At 47.1% G+C, this 23,723-nt stretch overlaps 3 long non-coding RNA genes and 1 pseudogene across 4 annotated transcripts; all 4 read right to left on the reverse strand.

Moving 5' to 3' along the window:
- Nucleotides 1-5,195: 5,195 nt before the first annotated feature.
- Nucleotides 5,196-6,158, reverse strand: LOC121833377. The gene is made up of 3 exons (XR_006076657.1): nucleotides 5,959-6,158; nucleotides 5,291-5,368; nucleotides 5,196-5,234 (listed from the first exon to the last, which is right to left on the reverse strand). It is a non-coding gene; the product is annotated as an uncharacterized LOC121833377 (long non-coding RNA).
- Nucleotides 5,453-5,874, reverse strand: LOC121833376. 2 transcript variants are annotated; one of them, XR_006076656.1, is made up of 4 exons: nucleotides 5,825-5,866; nucleotides 5,691-5,768; nucleotides 5,556-5,633; nucleotides 5,453-5,496 (listed from the first exon to the last, which is right to left on the reverse strand). It is a non-coding gene; the product is annotated as an uncharacterized LOC121833376 (long non-coding RNA). The 2 variants fall into 2 exon arrangements; XR_006076655.1 differs by having other exon boundaries at nucleotides 5,461-5,499; nucleotides 5,825-5,874.
- Nucleotides 6,159-7,066: 908 nt separating the features above from the next.
- On the reverse strand, nucleotides 7,067-9,202 carry LOC120848268. The gene is made up of 3 exons (XR_005717642.3): nucleotides 8,972-9,202; nucleotides 7,756-7,856; nucleotides 7,067-7,196 (listed from the first exon to the last, which is right to left on the reverse strand). It is a non-coding gene; the product is annotated as an uncharacterized LOC120848268 (long non-coding RNA).
- Nucleotides 9,203-16,023: 6,821 nt separating this feature from the next.
- LOC115325405 lies at nucleotides 16,024-23,308 on the reverse strand (annotated as a pseudogene).
- Between the last annotated feature and the right edge of the window lie 415 nt (nucleotides 23,309-23,723).

Raw genomic sequence — 23,723 nt, forward strand, 5'->3', positions numbered from 1 at the left:
CATCTTTACGATCGGTTAAAAAACATTCAAATGCAAAAAATAAAGTACGTGGGCTTCGAAAGGTGTGTCTTTTTATTATTTCCTATGTCAGGCAGTTTTTATCGAGCACCTGTTCTCTAACTTGTCCCTATTTGCAAAGATTTAGAGCGTGCGGTTGATGATTTGAACCCAACACATGTATCTTCGCACCTATTCATAAACAGAAAGAATAAAGCAGTACGAATCGGACTATATTACGTGTCTTTCAATTAATTTTGATCGCCTCATGCACAAGAAGTTACTTATCCAGCGTTACGTCGTAGTTCTTGCCGTCTTTCTTGGTTTTCCACGTCCTTCGTTTGTTCGACACATATATCACCCATGGTGGAAAGCTCCGACGCCGTGTTCGCGCTAACAGTGTCCGGCAGTGCACTTTAAATACATGTACGAAGCGGTTTTAGCACCGTTTTTCATGCCACGAATTTCAAATAAAAACGCCATAACTGGCCAATTATTTCGTCTGCGTGACTGAGAAATGTTCCAATGTGCCTAGTACGTACGAAATATTCGTGATATTTGCTCTTATAATCGAGCGCAGCGAGAAAATGCACTCGCTTTTTCCCGTAGAAATGCATTACCGGAAGTCAATTTCGGACTGGTTGCTGTCTGCTTCAATTTGCAGCAGCACACTAGCGCCAGTTGAACCTCTAGCGTACATTATAATAACTCTATGGACAAAGCTACGCGGACCGGCGGACCGCGGGAGATAACTTGCTCCGCGCACCATAGAGTAATATACACAAGGTAAAGAGCGGACACTGCCATACGCCTCAGCGGCCCAGATAGAGCAGTGACAACTAGCGCTCTTAGCGGACGGTATGAAACACAATCTGGTTCCGGTTCCGGTCAAGTTAGTTTCGGTTTCGGTTTGGGCATTTTTGTTTCGGTTTTTTTGGTACCCTTCTCCTTCTCTTTTTCTCTCTTTCTTTCCTTCTCGCCTCCCTCCTCGCTAGGCTCTCGGGAGCTCCTTGGCTCCGGAGCCGACGATTCTTTTTTTTGTTGTTGTTTTTATGTTATAAGTTTTGCAATATACGATATAAGTTTTGCAAAATGTGTAATGTGTCGAATAAAAGTTCAACTTATTGAACACATTGAAGTACATAATCGCCACATTGACTCCTGGCTGGTGGAGCATTTTGGGAGGTTTTGGGGTCAACAACAGTAAGTGGTTTGAAAACATTTTATTGGACCACATTCATATGTACATTTTTTACTTCAGAAGCTCTGTATGTTTTATAAGAAATAGATAATCACAAAAATAAATGAGTATGAAGGAGTTCGGCATATCGTACACTTCGTAATAGATTTTTAGCGGAGTCAAGTTTACAAAAGCTTTCCACAGGGAACATGCTGAATGATCCATTCACCTTCACGCCGACTCGGGCACGGTAAGTAAGTGCAGAAATAAACAAGACATCGCTATCATTACCAGGCGAAGCACACACCGGATAGTACAAATTCCAAATTACCGGCTAATATAAAACACACGAAATGGCATAGCCTGAAACTCGCTGCGGGTAAGCCATTACAAAAAAACAAAAAAAAAAACAATGAGAACTCTATTCGGAATCTGACAAGATTCAACCATAGATATTCAACCATGATTCAACGTCCCTAAACATTCCCCGAAATACATTTGTTCAGGACAGGAGTATTACTTCAGAAAAAAAAAACGTCAAAAAAATATAGACGGGTACAGAAGTGGACACATTTTCTTCCAAACATCTATGCCTCTATAAACTATTTTCTATAGAAATTCTGCAGAAAGTGGATAAATATTTGTGTAAGGGGGCCGTGATACACATTTCCTGGAAATAAAGAAAACACATGTTTGGAGTGCAAGCTACACTGCCCAATTAATAAGCAATTTCTGTTTTTGATTTGGCAACCGCCTCTGTTAATACGCTATTAAGCTATTAACAGTTAAACTTATCAAGTTGCTTACTAGCAACCGAAGAGTGTAACCGAACTTTGTCCAAGTTCCGGTTAAGAAACCGAACATGCCAACACAAGCGTATTCGGCAAAACATTTTTAAAAACCTTTTGTGACACTCCTCTGAGCAAAGGCTGAAACCACCCAGCTCTGAGAGTGTGTGATACAAGGCAGCACACACTCATCGAACATGCGCTACACTCTCTATTACGGCAAGAAAGTGATTTTCTAGTTTCTGAATAAAGTTAAAGGCAGCCTGTGATGGTACTACTAGGTTTCCGAAGAGTTTCCCAGGCACGTGGTATGCTTTAAGCATAAGACAATACTGGTGAGGCCTGGTCAAGTTGTCAGACTCATCCTTTAGCAGCTTAGAACAGCCACAGCTGCGGGTTGTCTGTTCAAGGAAAAGTTTGATCAAATAGCCTCCAACGTAGTAAGTGCACGAGTCGTCAATTATATTAGACCTGATGTCTGATGCCAGCTCAGAAATATCTTCTAGTGGCGGGAAGTTATCAACTGGAAAACATTCCACATTGTCTGCAATGGAACTTTCATGGTGCGAAAATATTGGCAACTCCTTGAGGAGGTCAGCCTTTTCATCCTCTACATTTCCATTGTTAGAGAGTCTGAACAGTTTTTTTATCCCGATGTGTTTCAGTCCCGAGGTGAACTGATTCACATTTGGGTTTGTATTGCAGCGCAGCATTTGTCTTATTGCCCCAAAAATGTTCTCCAGTGGGTCTTGCTGCAGGCGTCGAGTAAGTAAGAATTTAAAGTCATAGCTGTTTGAAAGCTCATCCCAGAGCATGAGGACACTCCTTATTGTAACTTGCCACCCTATGGTGGTTTGTGGCTGCCTCCTACTTTGGAACTTCCATGTTGAAATCCATGCGAGTTGTTGGTGAAGGAAATCGAGTATCTCGGATTCTCCTTTCAAAATTGCATGACGCAACTTCTGCCCCATCTTCTTGAATTGCGAGCTATTTAAACAATCAAAAAGTCTGTCCATTCTATCACAAAAATAGGCTGTAGCCATGGCTGCCTCAGGAAGCTCCTTGGCATAAACAAGGGATAGAATGGCAAGACAGACTGAGGCACTCAAGACCTGTGTGGCACGCTTTACTTTCATGTTACTGAAAGGTTTTTGAAAAATGTGCCTCTCAGTAAGTTTTGGAGCCAATCGCAACCTCATCTCATGAGTAGAACGATAAAGTTCAACAATATGGGACCATTCAATGACCTCATCCCCAATGCAAAGTTTGTGGGCTTGGAGATTGTTTCTTGTTGTTTTGATGAGGTGCGGAACATCAAAGATAAAGTAAACACGTTCGTTGTCGACTTCAAAAAATGGCTTATCAGCAGATACACCAAGTTGGTTGGCTAAGCTTACGTTTGAAGCCCCCTGATCACAGACCACGACCTTCACAGTGAAGTCAACAGTCTTAAGCTCTCGAATGAGAGAAATCAGGAGGCTCCGGATAACAGAAGACGGTGTTGAAGTGTGCCCAACAGTGTATGCGAGGGGCTGAACCCACCTCCTGGAAATTCCAGAGAGCACAACAACCAGGGCTCTATCTGCAATGTTCGAGGTTCGTTCAACACCGTCATCTGTAAATCCATGGATAATGTCGTGTGCAGGGTCGTATGTCAAGTTCTTCAAAACAATCTCATCAAAAATCAAGGTGCAGACACGATCACGTGCATTCCAAGACCGCGTTTGAGATTCGATGGAGGACATGACACCAGGTATAATACCAGGAGTCATTTTTACGTTCGACAGCCACCTACGCAGTGAACGCTGAGTGGGAAGCGTTAAATGTAACGATAGAAAACGGTATGCCTGTGGGCCATGAAAGTTCAGATGCAAAGCAAACTTCTTGAGCAACAGTGGAAACCGTTTTCCTCGTCCCTTGCGCCCTAATTTTACATGTGACAAGATAAGTCCGAAAACCTCGTCTGTCACAAACGGACGCACCATTTCAAGTGCTTCGGCAGCTGTTTGAGGCATTTGCTTCTGTTGCTTGCGCAGTCTTGATATTGTCTTTCTGTAACTGGAAACCTTTGCTTGTAGGCGTTTTATGACGTCCCTGGGCCTCCTTGAGAGCTTGGCGGAAGCAGGTGTTGAACGACCAGAGCCTGCCAAAACAATACCGAAAGCACATAAGTCAGGCTACAAAAAAATGATAAAAGTAGAACCCGACAGAAACGATACCGCCAAATACCGACCACTTACCCATGCTGCAATATGTGCCCCCTTCCCCCCCCCCCCCCCCCCCCCCCCCCCCCGCCACTTTCGAAACGTTTGCGAAATAAACAAAGCACGTATCAATGTCCAACTCCAGACTTAAAAACCCACCCACCTAACATAAATGCTCATCCGCTTCAGCTGCTTCTCCAAGCACACCAATGTAAAAGGTGAAGCTCGACACGTGCACGGGCCTCCAAAGTGGTGACTCCCCTTCCCCCCAACCTTTGGCTGTTCTGCAATTTTGCTTTCGGGCATAAGAAGCATACATCTCTCTGCGTTTTTCATGATTATCTCCAAATTGTGAGTGGGCATTTGCTCCGCATGTTCTGTTACCACTGTTTATACACAAATGGCTGCTATCAGAAAAAAAAAAAAATTAAACTAGCTTTTAGTCTTTCAGCTGCAATAATTTCACCACAAAAACTGTATTAACATAAATTGATGAATCTTTCAAATATTGAATAATCGCGTAGTCAATCACTACATTCAACAGGGTCATCCAAGATGAGAACTGTATGTAACAGGATTGGCAAATTACTACAATAAGCACAGATTACTAGGAAACCACCCCTTTTCAGAGCATTTCACGGTGCCACACTTCAAAGCTTATGTTCCCCGTCACCTAGAGCCCTGTAGTGATGTTCCAAGTTATTAAGGCCAGCACAAAAATGAAGTGACAAATAATGTCACCTAATTTGAAGCAATGTGCATACTAAATGCAGAGGTACTTAACACAATTTTGCAGTGCTTAAATCTGTAGAGAAGTCAATTTATACTCACAGGTTCCAGATGATTCAGAATAGCCAACAGACGAAGATGGAGTGCTGTGGTCCAAAAGCTGGCCAGGAGAGCTGGCCATCCCCATTTGCTCTGGAAAATGTGTCACTGTTAAATACGAATGTTTGCATAAACCCAATTTGTGTAGGAGATTTATTTTACCACAGGCCGCTATGGAATGTGACGCGCTGGTAACTTCCAGTGAAATACCACAGGGGCTTGTCGCCATCGGTTGTTCTGAAAAACGGTTGCTTGTCAGATATGAGCAGCTGTTTTAAAAGAAATGATCTCACCATGAGCAGCTGCCGAAGGTGACGTTCCACTGCCTTCCATTCGAACATCCCCGGGGCTTGGTTCCGCCATCGGCTTTTCTAAAAAGGGCTTCCTTGTCAGATATGAGCCGCTCATTTAAAATAAATAATCTCACCAGAAGCTGCTGTGGGATGCGACGTTCTGCTTCCCTCCAATGGAACGTCACAGGGACATGTCGCCACCGGTTCTTCTGACAAATGTTTGGTTGTCAGCTATGAGCAGCTGTTTTAAAAGAAATGATCTCACCATGAACAGCTGCCAAAGGTGACGTTCCGCTGCTTTCCATTGGAACATTCCCTGGGCTTGGTGCCGCCATCGGCCCTTCTGAACGACATTTGCTTGTCAGGTATGAGCCCCTGTTTTAAAAATAAATGATCTCACCACGAGCAGCTGTTGAAGGTGACATTCCACTGCCCTCCAAGGGAACATTACCGGGGCTTGGTGCCGCCAGCGGTTGTTCTGAAAAACGGTTGCTTGTCAGATATGAGCAGCTGTTTTAAAAGAAATGATCTCACCATGAGCAGCTGCCAAAGTTGACGTTCCACTGCCCTCCAATCGAACATCCCTGGGGCTTGGTTCCGCCATCGGCTTTTCTGAAAAGGGCTTCCTTGTCAGATATGAGCCGCTCATTTAAAATAAATAATCTCACCAGAAGCTGCTGTGGGATGCGACGTTCTGCTTCCCTCCAATGGAACGTCACAGGGACATGTCGCCACCGGTTCTTCTGACAAATGTTTGGTTGTCAGCTATGAGCAGCTGTTTTAAAAGAAATGATCTCACCATGAACAGCTGCCAAGGGTGACGTTCCGCTGCTTTCCATTGGAACATTCCCTGGGCTTGGTGCCGCCATCGGCCCTTCTGAAAGATGTTTGCTTGTCAGGTATGAGCCCCTGTTTTGAAATAAATGATCTCACCATGAGCAGCTGTTGAAGGCGACGTTCTGCTGCCCTCCAATCGAACATCCCCGGGGCTTGGTTCCGCTATTGGCTTTTCTGAAAAGGGCTTCCTTGTCAGATATGAGCCGCCAATTAAAAATAAATAATCTCACCATAAGCAATATTAATCAATGGCGAAACACAGGATCCGGCGGGTCTTGAAAAGGCACTTAGGAATCTCGGAATATCTTAAATTTTAACGGCCCGGTATGCTAATGTATGAGAACATAACAGCATGGGCAACTAAAGCTAACCTTGTAAACATGAGTGTCAGGAAGATGACTCAGACGGCATGAGTCCTCTTGTCGAATTGGATATGAACAGGGGAACGTTGACCTGCCTTATCTTTCATTTATATCACTATTGTATGCTACAAACCTAGGATGCCCTGTAAGAAGTCATACTGCACTGGCAGAACTGCCCTTCTTGATTGCAGGACACAAATTACTGTATTTCAATGCAGCTGACCTTGTGCTTTAAAACAATTTTCCAACAAACTGGGACGGATATTGGTTATGGGCAACAGTATGCGCAGGGACATTACAGGGATAATGTACAAAAATGCTAAATGAATTAGATAAAATATTTAAGCACAAACTAATAATAAAAACTAATTAAATCAGATTAAAACTTTGGAGACTGTCAAGCATCGTTGACAGCATGCTGGCAGCTGGCATCAGTGACGTAGAGTTGGTGCTGCCTAAAAGCAAAATATAACAGAACTCCGTACAGACTTCAAATAAAGATTATGTTACCTTGGGCTGTTACAGATGGCCTAAGCATTTGCGGCCGAACCGTAGGGATAGCCGTTTTTGTCAGCCTTGTCTTCCCAGGATCCAAAAAGTCCTTGGCTGTGAAATGCTCACTACACAGGCGATACCCCTCATAGAGCTCCTTGGCTGTCTTTCCTAGGAGCTCAGGACGTCTGGCGTACTGTAGCCATGCTTTTGACCTGCAGAACATTGTATATACCACCAAGGTTACGCATACTGTAAGGGTCAAATAAACTCCAAATATATGAGCCTCAATTGTTTTTAATGTTTCACTGCCGTTTGGTATGGCACCTCTCAGCAAAGTGTTCACGTTCTGAAGAGTTTGTTTTTCTTCTTCATGCTACTGTACAGTGCAATACAGCTAAACAAACAGATTGCATACCCACCAGGGTATGCAATCAATTTAGGCCCGAGGCAAGATAACCTTAAAATGCTGAAAGATATTGGTGTCCATAAACCAAAGTGACATGGAAGAAATCGTTTTTGCTATAGTTTGTTGCAACCTAAGGCCGAAGGGCGAGGGTAAGACGGGCCGGGGAGGAGGGAGCAGACGGAACGCTGGAGAAGAAAGGGGAAACCTCCTTCTCTCCTTAGCGTTTCGTGTTCCGTCTGCTTCCTCCTCCCCGGCCCGTCTTACCCTCGCCCTTCGTTCTTAGGTTGCAACGGACCATAGTTCTCATTTCAAAATGTTATGCTTCGATCAAATGTTGTAAGGACTGCCTTAGAATCTATACGTACCTTGGGTCACGTGGAATTCGAAAAAACTTGACATGTGGCTTCTTTGTTTTCCCATTGTTGGCACACCAGACCACGCAGCAGTAACTTCCGTAGGACATAATCTGGGCCAGCGGGGGAGGGAGAGTTTAACATCTACTGAAGCCTAGCCAATGGCGCGTTCCTTTAGTTCAACGGAAGGTAGCACAATAGCGGCTGGTGAAAAAATAAACTGATGGAGATTTAAACAATGTCACAAGATATTGCCATGACGCAATGTTACAATAAACCCATGACACGTATTAACACAGACGGGTGAAAGAAATATTGTGAAGTTTGTGAAGTTTACGCAATCTTCATGCATCATAATCGAACGCAGTGTCTAGAGTGCCATGCCACAGCACTCCAACCAAGTGTTCAAGTGACGTCTGACTGGTTTTACCCAACGTTCGAATGTCATCCTTAAGAGTAAAACAGGAATTTAAGCATAGTACAGCGGTACGGCCAAAATAAGTAAGACTAATCTACCTCTACTGTTTCTGGTAAATTGGCCGTCAATATTTTGAATTTTGCTTTCTTACATAGAAAATAATGTCAACGAACCATAGACCTAAATTTCGAGCTCCATTTGGTGATGTAGCGATGTAGTGGGAACCATGTTTGAATAGTCCTCCGTACATTCTCAGAGTGTCCGAAAGTTCCATGGATGTCCTATCCTGGATGTCCCGTGGACGTCCATAGGATATATATGCTGCTTGGGAACTTTATTAAATATCTAAATTTGATACTGCGTCTCGCAGTTTTTTCCCCCGAAATTCTATGCATGTGTTCGTCGTCGTAACTGCAGCATACTGCAGCTCGTATGGCGGTACACACAAGTCATGTAGCTCGCTTGAGCGACGTTCGCTGGTTCGCTTCTTTTGCACGTACTTTATGTGATAAATCAAAGCAGCGACGCGCCATTGAAAGAATGCATGTCAAAATATCAATATGACTCAATGGACACCTTGCCCCGAATTCGTCGCACTGCAAACGACTGTCGACCCAGCTTTAGTCAGTGAATTAACTTCAATCTATGACGGCATAAGTCCTCTCAACAGCAATCCACAGATGTCTGATGGCACTTGAACACGCATGAACAAAGCTCTGCCCGAGGGGCGTCGGACGGCAACCCAGACTCAGCAAATTCAAAAGCCAGCTTTACAACACAGTCGAGAGACAAATGAGCAAAACGACTTACCTTTTGTTTAAAAATCTAGGTCCAGGCAGCCCGACGGAAACACGAGAAGCTCAAGCCATATCAAGCCGCTCAGCTCTACAAACTCACGCCGAGCATGAGAGCACGCGGCGGTCATTCGTCACTTTGTTTCAAGCAAAGTCGACCGAACACGCTGTAGCATAAAACGGAGAAGAACGGCACGGACGGCACGGACGGTACGGCACGGACGAACGAAGCACGGACCGCACGGACGAGCAGAGGTGACGGCGTGCAAGCAGACAGGCCATGGCAGGCGCCATTCATCACGTGGTTTTTGTGACGTATTTGATTAACACTATTTAGTCGTTTTAAGTACTTTAAAAAACTCTAAAGCATAAAAATTTAGAAAATAAATACGTTTCAGAGAGAAAGCTGTAATTAATATTAACCAAATTACGGAAAAGCGCCACGTAGCGGAGGGTATGAATCCTACTATCTGGGCCGCGAATCGGCTTCAGTGTCCTCTCTTTACGTTTACTATATTACTCTATGCGCGCACGGGCTTGTCCAAACTCAGCGTTTTCTCGCCAGCGCGGTCGAGAAAACTCCCCGCTGACACAGGGCCTGTCCAATCAGGACGATTATACAATTCTATTGGCTCCAGTGCCAGCGGGTCCTCCACCAATCATAGAAAGGCCACCGAACTCGTTATTTCCCATTTCTAAAAAGAGAAACAATGCTAAACCCCTTGGGGAACTCTGCAATCGGGGCGATACTTTACTACTTTACGGAGAAAACACCCTCCACTTCGCCGCGTCAAAACAAATTAACGCCGTGTCCTTCGAAGTTAGCGAGTAAAGTGTAATGGAGTCCGAGTGGACCCAGGCCGGCGCCCCTCATCGCTAAAACCTTGCTGTAGCAGTCTCCCGACCAGACAAGCCGTCACTGGGAACGCGCCGTGACGACAAAGCCGGGGAGGGTGCCACTACCTCGCGTAGACTGGCAAGAATGTCTGTCTCCTTCCCGGGCCAAAGATTAAAAAGGGCTCAAGCCGCTCATCCCCCTATCCTCGGGGCGAGCCGTCGGGGTGCCCCCATCCGAACGGTTGAAGGTCGATTCACTCAGTTTCCAGGAAACGACAAAATTCTCAAGCGATCCCTACACACCAGATTGCATCTTCGACTGCGGTTATCAAGAGCATCAATTTGTGCTTGTAGATTTTTGGTCAACCCTTCAAAACCATCAACTCGTTTTTCTAAGTGGTCATTGCCCTTAATCAAGGTGTTCAGTTTCTTTTCAAATTCTTGCTTACTTTGAATACTGGAAAGTTGTGTTGTAGCCCTGTTCATGCTAGCAGTTGAGCTCATAAACATTGATTCCATATTGGCCATCTGTTCAGCCTTCGTAGGAAGGCCTCGATTCAATTCGGCATGACCCACCAGCAATAACAACCATACTCAAAATGCCAATTTTCTCGAAAGCCTAAGGCGTATATAAAAACAATGATGCTTACAACGTGTAAATGCCACTAGGAAAATTTTTTTTGGGTGGAGCCGGCGGGTAAAAACGAACTCTAGGATAATATTTAGAGTAAAAAACAGTACCAACCTGCATGCGAAGAAAGCACGGTGAACTCATGCTGGGATCACTGCCGGTTCCAATTCCTAAAAAAATTGGTAGCGTCGGTCGTCTTATAAAGCCACTGAGATAGTCCATTTGTTGCAGTAGGGGTGGAAGCCACAGGAACTCGGAAGGACGCCCCCCGATGCAGAATCGTCGATGTCATGGTCACGTTCGCCGCGAAGTCAATGGAGATCCACCTGCTTGATGTTATCGTTGATGGGCCACTCCCTCCAAAGCCGTCTCTACTGATAAAGCAGAGTGCCGACAGGACTGTCACATGCATGCGAAAAAAGCACGGTGAACTCGTGCTGGGATCCCTGCCGGCTCTAATCCCAATTTACGTCATGTATTTCCTAATGCGTTATTGGATATTGGTTTGTGTAACAGGCATGACTCAGTAACCTGGGATCAAATCATTTTGCTTCCTTTCAAATGGTCTCATCTTACCCTCTGCGCCATTCCGTTTTCCCTTTCGAGGTGTGCCACATTTTTATATATTTTTTGTGACGATATAATTTTGATATATTATTATTGTTTACAAAGAGGATACACATATGAGTAGACTGTGACAGAGATATTCTTTTAGCGACAAAAATCTTTGTAAACATTGAAAATGTGTCTTACACAAAATGGTACTACGCATTGCAGTACAAGACTGTATGTGCAAGTGAAAACAAACTTCTGAGATTTTGATGTGACAGTTCGATAAAAGATTTTATTGCGGGCACTTGAGGCGCTGTGGTATACAACAAAATATAAAGATTACAACATTCTCCAAGGAACATACGTTAACAGGTCATAAAATATTTTATTGCAGTTACTTGGGGCATTGTCGATTAAATTATTGTATACAATAATAATTATATAATAAAAACATCCCCTGGAATGTTAGAAAAAAAAAGTAAAGTCGTGCACACTTAGTTGTCGTCCGCCGGAGGATGTTAGGCCAGGTGCTGGGCCTCGGGCTTGGGCTTGGGCTGGGCCGGGGGCTGGGGCTTGGGCTTGGGTTGGGCCTAGGACTGGGCTTGGGTTGGGCCTAGGACTGGGCTTGAGGCTGAGGCTGACACAGAGGGCTGGATAGCAGGAGGATGACCTCTCACATGAAGGCAGCGCTTTCCTGCATGGAGAGGACACCGTCCTGGTCGTTCCGTGTGATCCTGTTCATGCTGTTCGTCTGCTGCCTTACGTTCTGCGCTAGCTGGTCCAACCGTTCCAGGAGCTGCCCCATGTCGAGCGTGATCTGAAGCATGATTTGCAGATTTACTGACATCTAACCTCTCATAGAGGTTACTAAGACTTTGCTGACACCAACTATTGGAAGCTTATGTGTGAAGTAAGCGTGTATTTAATGATTTTACTGTGCTTCAGGGATTTGTCAACACTACCTGTTCCTGGAAACAATGGTCTCTTGTATCTCGGCCTTCGTTAGCCTCGAGCAGGCGCCGTTGGTTGGCCACGGCCGAAAAGGCCATCTCATTCCGCCGCTCCTGTTGAGAGACTCGAGGGACTCGACGAGGCAGCCTTGGTTGAACCCTGGCTTGCTTTGCTCGGGGCTGTGGCATGTCTGCAGGATTACATAGTTTAGATCAGTTATAAGTGTGGTCATGTTCATGTTGCTGACGGATTTAGTGCCCATTAGTCTATCAAAGTATCCTACGCATAAAGGTAGAGGCCTCCAGCCGGATGCAGCCGTAGCTTCCACCATGGTACGGCGAAACTAGCGCCGCTTGGCGCTGCGGCAGCCTCGCGAACTAGGTCTGGGTTGTAAAGTACTTGCAGATGGCGCCACGGCGCCACTAAAGCGAACGGCTATCACCATCATCAGCCTGCTCACTTTTCTCCCCTTTTGCCCTCCCCCCTCTCCTGTCTTTTTTTTTTCCTTTTTATCGGTCGTTCCTTTTTTTTCTTTTTTTTGCATGCGTGTGTTTTATTGTAGGACACAGCGCGAAAGTCAGACGGGGACGAAGAAGAAACACACGGGACGATCGCTCGTCCCGTGTGTTTCTCCTTCGTCCCCGTCTGTTTTTTGCGCTGTTTCCTACGATGAATTCCCAACTCGCCCAACTATCCATTCTTCTGCGTGTGTTTATCGCGCGTTCGTGTACGATGATGGGTGGTGATGCATGTTGAGATTTAGCATACGGCGCGCGAGCGTGCGCCTGTTTAAAGCACCGCTTTTTCACTCTGTAAACACGGACGTCGCTTGTTGCGGACATCTGTGTTTGCTGTATTTTTATCGATGCCTAACAACAAGCACACTGCGCACAGTCTCGCCAAGGAAACGTCAAAAAACCGGAAGATTGGATCAGACGCATTTTATTTGAACTTATTTCACGTTCTAAGAATACCCAGGTATTTACAGCATTTAGAGGAAATTTACGGGAATACATAAACAATGAATAATTCACCTTTATGGTGAGATCAAGAGCATAGATATATAAACATGTAACATGTGACATCATACACAAATAATTGCGTTCACTGACATCTCGCCATCTTTCAATTATTATTTACATATTTTACACTTTTACTTAATTGCTGCATAAGTCTTAAACAAGCAGTTTTCACAAATAGCACATCTAATATATTTAAGCTGAAACCCACGACATTCAATAAAACATTTACAAGACGATATAAATTACGAAAAAGGATCCCAAAACTCCAGTGCAGTGGTGCACAGCATTCGAAAGTTTTTTTGTTTTTTTTTATACAATGCATGTGTCCCAATGAATAAGGAACCTTTAAAGGACCATATAAAATATACAGGGAAGTATCTACAGGATTTTAAGTAACGAATATACACACCATGCAGGTTGCACACACCGAATAAAAAAATTCACACCTCGAGCAAGATGCAAACAAGCCGTAACAAAATTCCCGTAGCAAAAGAAAAAAAGAAAGGGCAATTAAGCCGATAATTGTTTTCGCTTCCTTTGTTCAGGTTTTTTAGGGGCGTGAAGCGTGAGGAGCTCTCGATTCAAGTCTCGAATGTGCCAGCGCAAGCGCACATTCCCATAGAGACTGAGGAAGTGCACTGCGCGAGCCCTGGAGCAAAATTGATGTTCTAAATGGGACTCTAGGACATGTACAAGGCGCTCGACAACCTTTGGCATGTGAATGTGGTCCTGATTGTGCTTTAAAGAAAGGTGTTAAAGAGCCTTGAAATAATCGAAGAACGAATTAAAAGGAGTGGAGAATGAACCAAACATCGAGCATGGCACGTTTGCCTCAAGCAAAGAATGAAATTGAATTTCTGATGTGAGGTTTTCACTTGAAGCCTTCAAAAAGTTTGGGCAAAGCTGTCACGAGCTCTTCTATAGGAATGACTGAACCAAGTACCCGACAAAGTGATAAAGGACATTTTCTTCCACAATGGTAAAATTTGGCTCATCAGGGGGCAACTCAAGTTCGCCACTGTCAATGACAAGTAATGGTTCTGGCTGGTGACTGGCTGCAGTGGATGCAGGGAAACGCCTCAATTCGACTAGTAGTGCGGAAGTGTCTGATTCACAGTTTCCTCTACTGGAAAGCTGAAACATCTTTCCGAGGAAAATGTGCTTCAGGCCTTCCACACACTGAAATGAATTGGGCGTCTCATTGCATCCATGCTGCTGTCTGATCATGCCGAACATTTTCTCCAGCGGATCCTGGTTCAGTCGTGTAGTCAAAAGGTATTCAAACCCGAAGTTTTGGCTAAGATCTTCCCACAGTGAAAGGATGGCATTGATGGTAATCTGCCATCTTTTCACTGTGTGAGGCCGTCGTGGCCACTGAAACTGCCATTGCGAGATCCAGGTGCTTTTTTGTGCGAAGAAAATGAATGAGGCCGGATGTGGAATGTAGAGCAAACCTGTTTGCGTTTTTCAGCTTTCGTGTTTGAGCTGTTCTGCGAATCAAAAATTTTATTCATTTGTTCTAAGAAGTCGCATGTGGCCTGGGCTTCGGGGGGCAGCTCATGCAGGGAGATGAGGGTGGCAAGAGCAAGGGAAACTGTGTCACTAAAAACCTGCGCAGCAAATTTTACCTTCATGTTTCCGAATGGGGTCTGATAAACATGCCGGTCCGTTAATTCTTTTGCCATTCGTAGCCACAATGGGTGCTTGTTTTTGTAAAGCTCAACAATGTATTTCCATCTGATAATTTGGTTTCCAATTTTGAGGTCGTGTTTCCGCAGGTTGTTTCGTGCGCACTTTAGAAGGTGAGGGGTGTCGAAAAGAAAGTACACTTGGGTGCCACTGACAGAAAAGAAAGGATGATCTACTGTGACACCCAGCAAGCCTGCGAGAGTGCAGTTGCTGGCCCCCTGGTTGCACTTTAGAAGGTGAAGGTGAGGGTGCACACTTTAGAAGGTGAGGGGTGTCGAAAAGAAAGTACACTTGGGTGCCATTGACAGAAAAGAAAGGATGATCTACTGGGACACCCATCAAGCCTGCGAGAGTGAAGTTGCTGGCCCCCTGGTCGCACACGATGGCCTTCACGAAGATTCCTCCCGCACTCAACCTTTCAATGATGTCGGTCAGCAAATCTTTCAGGCAATTTGCCGAGGCTTTTGTTTTCGAAAGAGTGAATGCCAATGGCTGCACCCAGGGCTTAGAAATACCTCCCAGCATGACAACTAGACCAGCGTTTGCCACGTCAGCAGTTCTCTCTTTACCGCTGTCTGCAAAACCATGTACAAGGTCAGATTTTGTCTCGTAGAAGAGATTTTGCTTGAGAGAAATTTCGTCAAACATAAGGATACAAGCTCGATCTTTTAGAGGCCAATCCTGAATTTTGTTTATGACAGATTCAATGAGGGTCGGAACGACCCCTGGGTGCATGGCAATGCGAGACAGCCAGTTCTTGAGTGACCTGACTGACGGCAAGCTCATAAATCTGGCGAGGTACTTGTAAACCCTGGGGCTATGAAAGTAAAGGTTTAGTGCGAAAGGCTTGAACTCATCAGGCCACCTTCGCCCAAACTTGTGCATTGGCTGCAGGTGCATTTGAATTTTGAAAATTTCAAGAGCCTTTTTCGAAAGGAATTAGGAAGTACACTGAATAACCCGAGTCCTCGTTAGGTGAGAGAAGTCCGTCTTTTTTGTGGCTTTGAAACGACTCCTCCGCAGTCGATCTCTTGTTTTCCTTTAATGTGCCCTGTGTGCGGGGCGTGTACCGCTTCTTTGCCTGCCACCTTGCCTTACTTGGGGTGTACTGTGGCCAGCTGGAGCCGTACTTGAGGCCACGCTTTCCGTGTCAGCTTGTTGGGGGGGAGCTGTTAGAGGAAGTCAAATTAAAAAAAAAAAAAAACACATCAAGATGTCCTAAAATGCAATTGATATAAAGATTATCTCAATGTTGAAAGTTGAGGCCTTGAATCGTACCAGGTTGAGTTTGCTGTTCTTGTTGTGCGTGATTGAGGTCTGGTGTGGGTTCCGCAGGAACATCTGAAACGAATATTGAAGTAAGTGAGATAGCATTGGGAATTATGTTCACAAAGTAGCTATAAATATCAGAAGCTTGTTTGTGGTGGGTCCGTTTTGCTGTGCATATCCTTTGCAGCAGGTGCTGCTGTGAAAATGGCCCTGCCTCCTCTTGAGTCGCAGGTCACGTGCGAAAGATATTGAGTGCAATTTTTTTTTATCAGTGTTGTCCATTTTCCTATCAATAAAAGGGTGATAAAAGAGAAAAATAAAAACTGGTGATAACAGTCGGAGACAGGATAACAATGCGGTAGAATCTCCGCCTCCAGCACGCAATTGTTATCGCCAGTCACATTTTGGCTGCACATGAATCTTTGTGTCGTCAAGGGTGGCAAGACTGCGCTTAAAGCAGAGCTCCTACTGCGTTAGTGGTGTACACTCTTACAGACTGTACGCCACTGGGATTTATTTTCCATTAAAAATAATATATGATCACGAGGTGCTCCAGTCCACCCATTCAACAATGCCACCATGTTTAAAAATGTAAATGATGTCATTAGTCCCCCTTATCTGCCAGACTGCAGGAGTGTTTCTTTTGCTGCTGCGTGCTGGAGCAGGAGAAAGACCAAATCCTGGCCAAAGCTCCAATCGTTACTTGAAACTCGGCCTTGGCATGTACAGTAGGTAGGCTGTAATCATGCAGACCAAAATTATTAATTTGTACTCATAATGCCCTTAAATAAATGCAAGTCAGCACTAATTCCCAGTTATTCTTATTGCAATTTGCGTCTCACCAGCTTGCAGTGTGGCTTTTCTTGTGCAGTAGAGTTTTCTGTAGTTTGCACACAAACACCTGAAATTAATATAGGAATGAGGAAGGCGCAGAAAAAAAAAGTGTGAGAAAAATCTGTAATTTATTGCTTACATTTGGCTGGTTCCTTTTCCTGGGTTTCTTCGGGGAATGCCCCCGTATCACCTGGGACTGCAGCTGCACCTGTGAAAATTATTGAGCAATGTCTGACACATATTGTATGATACAGGATTACATATTACAATATAATCGAGCATTGCCAATTCATCAAACTAAGTTGCTTCTCACCAGAGCAGGGACGCTTTTCTTCACCTGCGTAGAAAGATTGCATTGATGATTGTGCAGGAACATCTGGAATAAATATTGGAACGAGAAACAACGTTCGTGACTTCCATAAGCATATAGAGGAAATTATAAATATTAGAAGCGTGTTTATGATACTGTCTTTCTGCTATGCATCTTCCTCACAGCTGGCGCAACAGTGAAGATGGCCCTTTCTCTTGTGAGTTGCAGGAGCATATGTGAATTATATCGAGTAGAATGTTTGATCAATAGTTCACAACTCACAATCACTTTATGAAATAAAATTGAGCAACCATCGCCAATTAAGGGTAATAAATTTCTTTTTTACCAGGCAGGGGCCGGAGCTCTTCCTGTGCATAAGAGTCTGTCAGAGCCTGATCAGGAACACCTGCAGTAGATATTAGGATAAGCACGATAGTTTGATTTCCATTCGCATAAAAAGCGAATTAAACGTCACTTTAAGCCATCTTTACATGTGATGGGGTCTTACAGCTTTTGGTCTCCCAGCCCTTGGTCTTTGCGGTGTGATGGTCCTGGCTCAACTGGGGCTGCAGGTGCATCTGTAATAAATAATTAAAGCAATGTTTAATAAATATATTAATATATGGACTGCCTACTAATTACACTTCAGCAACGATGGCCGATTGATTAAAAAGATAGACTGAACATTCCACACGTTCCTACATTAAGAGTGCGCCAAACCAACAAAAGATTCGATAATATTTTCAACGAGATGCAGCTACTATTAACAATGCATTTTTCTTACCTAAAGTGGAGGCGGTGGACGCACCAGTTAGGCGAATGCTAGGAGCGAGGAACCCTAAAATAAATAGAAAGTATGATTATAGCTTCTAAATTTTGGCGGTCCTTATAATTATCATTTGGCGCAATATCGGCCCATCAAGGCTGCCTCCTCTCACGTGGGTGTCGCAAACCTTTAAGCGTATTGCAGATACCTCCTCAGTTACGCTGTGATAGTCTCAGTTTTGTGCAGCAATGCATCATATCATGCCTTTATTACGGCTATTTCGGCCAACTAGCGGCTCATATCTCAAAAAGGTACGTGTTATCGCACGTAATTTTAAAAGGAAGAAAATTGCTATTATTCGTGCCTCAACAGAGAAATGCATCTTTAATGTGATTGTGATTTTGTTTATAGTGTACCAATAAGTAGGCCTTCGTGGCCGTTTTTGGACACTACCAGAAAATAAAGTATATTATTATTATTATTATACCTACAAAAACTAATTAAAGTGCGGTGGAGGCGAGAGGGGCCGTCGGCAGGGTTCTGGTCAGTGGGCACCCACCCGACCCATCCAGCTTTATTGAGCAATAATACAGTAGCCGCGAGGGCTTCCGCTGGTGCAAGGGTGCGGCCTTGTCCTCTGGTGAGTGCCTGGTAGACGGCGCGGTTGTCCGTCACGACCCTGGTACGAGGCGGCGCCAGCAGGAGGGCAAGCAACACTGCCCACAGTTCTCGGACGTAGATCGGAGTGGGCTGGGATGTGATGACCGCGATGTTTCCTTGCGGAAGACGGATGCCGATGCCGGACGAAGTTGCGTCGGCGTAGATGTCACGTTCCACAGGAATAAAATCAAAGGGAACGGCGACGGGGAGACACTGCACAACATGCTCAAGAAGTTCAAGCCAGGGAAGGGACGGGGGGGCGCCGGTAGCCGCCGCAACATGTAAGGGGCGGAGAGCGTGGAAATGCGAAGAATACAAAGAAAAATAAAAGCCCCAAAAGCCAGCGGCTTGCTGGTAGACCTTGCGGGTCTGGGGTTGGCGCAGGGCGCGGAGGACGAAAAGGAGGTCTTGCCGCCTGGAAGGCGTGTGGCTGATGGTGCCGGAGGCCCCATCCAGAAAAAAGCCCAAAAACTTCACTTGGCTCGAAGGGGCAAACGTGGAGTCGCTTGGATTCAAACGGATGCCCGCGCGAACGAGTTGATCGAGAAAAAGATCGAACTGGAGCTTGAAAAAGTCGGGGTCCGGATGCGCAAACAAAAAGTTGTCCAAATGGGACCACGCCCATAACCCGCGGGAACGAGCTTCGCGAGTAAGGGCGGTCGCGAGCGACTGCATGAAGAAGGGCGCAGGCCGTATTCCAAAGGGTAACAAAGTGTAGCGGTAATAACGGCCGTCGAGGCGAAAAGTAGTAAGGGCGCGGGTAGCTGGTGCTAATCCAAAGTGATAGAAAGCATCTCTGAGGTCGAACTTGACAAAAACGGGTTTCGCGGGGAGGGGACCAGCCTTTAAGGCCGTCGGAAGGGGGGGAAGGCGAAACTTGGGGCTCGGAAGCGAGGCCGTCAGGTGCGAGCAGTCAAGAACGAACCGAGATGCGGTAGACGTTTTAGGTACGAGTTGAATCGGGGACAAAAAAGGGCCGCGAATTGTTTCCTCGATGATCCCTGCAGAGAGCATCGACGCCACCGCTAAGCGGAGCACAGGAAGTTGGTCCGGGTAGGGGGGGCGGGCGTTGAACACGGAGGGCTTCCGAGCGAAGAAATGAAGCGCCGCCGGGTTAAACGGGGTGTGGTAACCAAAAGTCTCTGCGAGGGTATCCCACCTGACATTAGAGATGCGCTCGCTGGGTCGTACAGGTGGGTAGGGCGGCAAGAGCGGGAAGGCCGCTGGCCGCCGGCTGTCGTTGTCTGTGTCCTCGTTGACCTCATCTGGCGGGTGGTGGGATTGGTGAAGTTGGAGCCACTGAAGTATGCGGAGAGCCGCATCCGCCAAACTGTCGTCCTCTGGTAAGTCCGCGGCCACCTCAGAGTCGGTTGTTGAGTCGGAAGCGGAGGAGGCCGAGGGGGAGGGCGACGCCGACCGGGGGAAGGCCCCGGTCGGACCGGTAAGGTCCATGGTAGGCGCAGCAGGAAGGGAAGGCCATCCCGTTGGGTGTGGTGGACTGGAGAAACTGGGAACGCCAGCCTCCCGTAGTGCTTGGGCGAGGAGGTCCTCTGGAAGGAGGACATCTTGTAGGAGTCCCAGGGTAGGAACTCCGTCGACGACGACGGCCACGGTTTTGGCGTCTCCCAGGACTACGTCGAGTGGACGGGGAAGGCCGTCTCGAGGGCATCGACTGTGTCAAGGAGGGTCAGGCATTCCGCAGGGGGCTGGAAGCCTGGGAGAAGGGTTGGAACCTCACTTCTTCTTTGGTGGGTTTTTGCGAGGGGACTTGGGGGCCTGTGGCTGGGACCGGGTGTTAGGACGGGTGGTACGTGGTGGGCTGACGGAGCGGTCGGGAGAGCCGCTGCGGTGAGCTGCCACTCTTCGGGGTGCGGGGGGGTCCTAGCATATAGGTCACGGAGTGGTCGGCGTAGCCGTCGAGTGCGGCTCCCCACCCGGACAAGGCCACATGGTAGAGGAGCCGCACCCGATCAAAAACTCTGAGCCTGCTGCGGGGGGGAAGGCCGATGCAGCGGCAGTCCCAGATGTCCACAAAGAGCTCCAGGAGTTGGAGCTCCTGGATCTCACGCCTTCCAATCTGCTGTGAGTGTCTGGCGACTTGCTGGACAAAGATAAACGCCTCCGCGATGTCCCGTCGCGTTGCAGGATCCGTGACTGTGAAAACTCGCTGTCTGGCAGGATGGGCAGCGCCAGGGTCGGAGTGGGCAGCGATGGAGGGCTGAGTCGATACAAACGCCCCGGCGTTGTAGGAAGGCCTTGGGGGGGGGGCGAAGTGTGGGGGGAAGTTGGCAGGGAAACCAGCGGCGGCGTGCTGGGTTGCTGCACTGGGCTGGAACTCTCCGGGATGTAGTGGCGGCCAGGCGTCGGTGGTAGTGGCCCTGGTGAAGGCGGGCTGGGTGTGAACGGAGAATGCTGGGGGGAAGACGGGTCCAGCTGCGGCGGCGGAGACCGCTGGTTGGGTGGGGGGGGGGGGGGGGGGGGGGGGGACGGCCTGGGAAGCTCCAGCGGGGAGGGTGCATGCACGACTGAGGGCATCGGCAACGGCAGCTGCCATTTCGACATTGTTTTCACGCAGCAGCGAACGTAGATCGCGTAATGACGACGCGCGATCCTCGACGAGCACTTGCTCGAGACGGTGAGAGTGTTCGTTAAACATCTCAGAAAAAGTAACTGGGTCCGGGAGGTCGTCATCACTTGTGTGTTCGTCTCCAGTCTGGGGCTGGGCTGGCTGCTTAGGTGGCATGAGGTGAGCAGGAGGGCGAGTGTAAAACACACGCACGCAAGTCCGGACGGGTCTGCCACTCTTGGTTGGGGTCTATCCGGACACGGAAACCTGCTTCGCTGGGGTACTGGTCTGGTGGCAACCCAGCGACTGACCCAAGGGGGCGCGGCAACCTAATATATAGGCTCCGGCCCCCTGGCGGCGACCCCGCCCGTCCCCACGGGCGGGGTCGCCCGTGGGGACGGGCGTTATTATACCTACAAACATTAATTAAACATTTTGAAACCGGCTCACCTGGAGAGGCGAGGGCTTTCAATAATGGATTTGTCACCAGCAGTGATGGAAGTGCTGCGCCAATTGCGCCAAATTGCGCCAAGGACGCAACCGTGCTACATGTAGCGCCAAATTGGAATTTTACCGAAGAATGGCTCCATGCCTGCGCCAAGACGAGATGTAGCAATAAAAGATAAAAATTGAAGTCTTATCAGAGCGCGTGGCGGTACCGCGGTATTTGGCACGCGCAACTGTTCAACACCGAACTGTTACGCAAACCGAAACTGCGAGGGTGCATTATCATCATCATCATTGAAAGGAACAACGTTACCAACATCCGAGACCAAAGCCGCACAGGCTAAGTGAAGAACCATCGCACTGAGCAGGCTATAAAAAAAAAAAGGCCGAGTTTGTGTATGTTTTTAATGTTGGCGCGCCCTGTTCCGGTGCGCTAGCTACCAGCGAAGTCAAAGCTAACGCGAGCCATATGCTCTGTGCATTCCTGACTCGCGCGTGGGCTCGTGCAGTGTGGGCACCGTTAGGGGCTCCATGCGCGCGCTTGTAGCTTCGGCTGCGCTCGCACCAAAGCTGAAACGAAGTATAAGGAGTATTCACTGGGCGCCATATTTGTTTGTGCTGTTTAGAGCGCATGCTCAGAACGAGCTCACATTAATAGCCTGTTAAGACCGGCAACCTTGATGGTGCTAAATGCACGCTTCAAAAGGACTGCGGAAGCTCGCCGTCAGCACGCGCTCAGCAGCAGCGCACACGGATATGGCCACCAGTGAATACTCCCTATAGTAGTTGCACCAAACTCTTGGTGGATGTAGTGCTGGTAAAGCCTCACCGTTCTTTTCGGAGCACAAAGCACTGCGCGACTCGCGCGAGTGCGGTGTCTGCTCCGCGGGTGTCGCTTCTCTGCAGCGCGTCGGTGCATGCCAAGGAGCGCACTCAACGGGTTAACGCGCCGTGTTCCGTTCGTGACTTCGCCAGCACATCGAAAATGAATCGGAATTTTGGAAGCGAATATCAGATACCGCAATATTTGAAGCTGCTGCCCGAAAAACAACTCTAATCTGAACTAAAACATTCCACAACAGTGAGGGTCGTTAGATGCTGCTGCAGATACCTTAAAAGAAGTGCAGGCCGATGAAACTGAATATCCTGTGCCATCAGAACTGAGTGTGACATATTTAATTGTATTTTTTCATCTGACAAGCAGATAAACTTTATTTAAAAAAAAAAAATTTGTGTTTATTTTGTTGAATTTTATATATCATCCTGTCTTAAAAAGGCGACAGGCGCTGTGTTCCAATAATAGAGGTGAGCTTAATATAGCAATGTAGCATTATTTCATTTTCAAGTAATATGCCAACATATGCCGGACCCTGCTCCGAAAGGGCCACTACCTTCTCCAAAACAACAAAGGTGCCTGCTACAAGGCATGCTCCAAAAGGTCAAATGGCACTTCCATCATTGCACCAGGACAGATAGGCACGCATTATCCCGGAGTCGTGTCCTCCTTGAACTTCTGAAGGCAGACGCGGCGAAATGTTCGCCGCAGAGACTACGCTTGCGGAGTTTGCTCAGAGGCAACAACTTGAATTCTGGGCGATTTGAGTCGCAGATCCATTTACTGGCTCTATTTGAAAAAGAAAATAGAAAATAAGAAAAGTAGCGCGCATAAGTTAACGCTTTCACCTCTTTCAGTATCGCGCGCTCGAAGTTTCTTGTCTGACCTGTCGTCCGTCACAAGACGGAAAAAATTGCAGTCAGCGGTTTTCGTTGTGTTCCGGCACCACTTCGCTGCACAGTAGTGTCCATACACAGCAGCCATCCCGCCGAACTGGTTGAAAGAAACATCTAGCGCGCACCGCCAAAGGTCTCGGTTGCGCTCGAGTGTTTCGGTTTCGCGCACGTCGCACACCGCTCGCCCGGACGCGCTCCGGAAGATCAAACAAAAATAACGGTCGATACCGGATCTCTCCCTGAACGCCCATGATTGGATGTAAGCGCGCAGGCTGATATTATATGGTGGTGAAGATAACTTACCCGACACGGCGCTCAAAACTGCAGCGGTGAGACTGAGAACCACGTCTGGGTTGGAACGAATGAATGGGTCTATGAAGACTTATGAATAGACGTACGAAAGCTTCTTGTGGCGCCACACTTTAGCCACCCGCGGAACCTCAGAGCTGCATCCGGCTGAGGCCTCCTGATCTGCCCCCTCCGCCTCCTCGTCCAACGCCTCC

Source organism: Ixodes scapularis, unplaced genomic scaffold (assembly GCF_016920785.2).
Source record: "Ixodes scapularis isolate PalLabHiFi unplaced genomic scaffold, ASM1692078v2 PGA_scaffold8__174_contigs__length_109621045, whole genome shotgun sequence".
In the NCBI taxonomy this organism is placed as follows: domain Eukaryota; kingdom Metazoa; phylum Arthropoda; class Arachnida; order Ixodida; family Ixodidae; genus Ixodes; species Ixodes scapularis.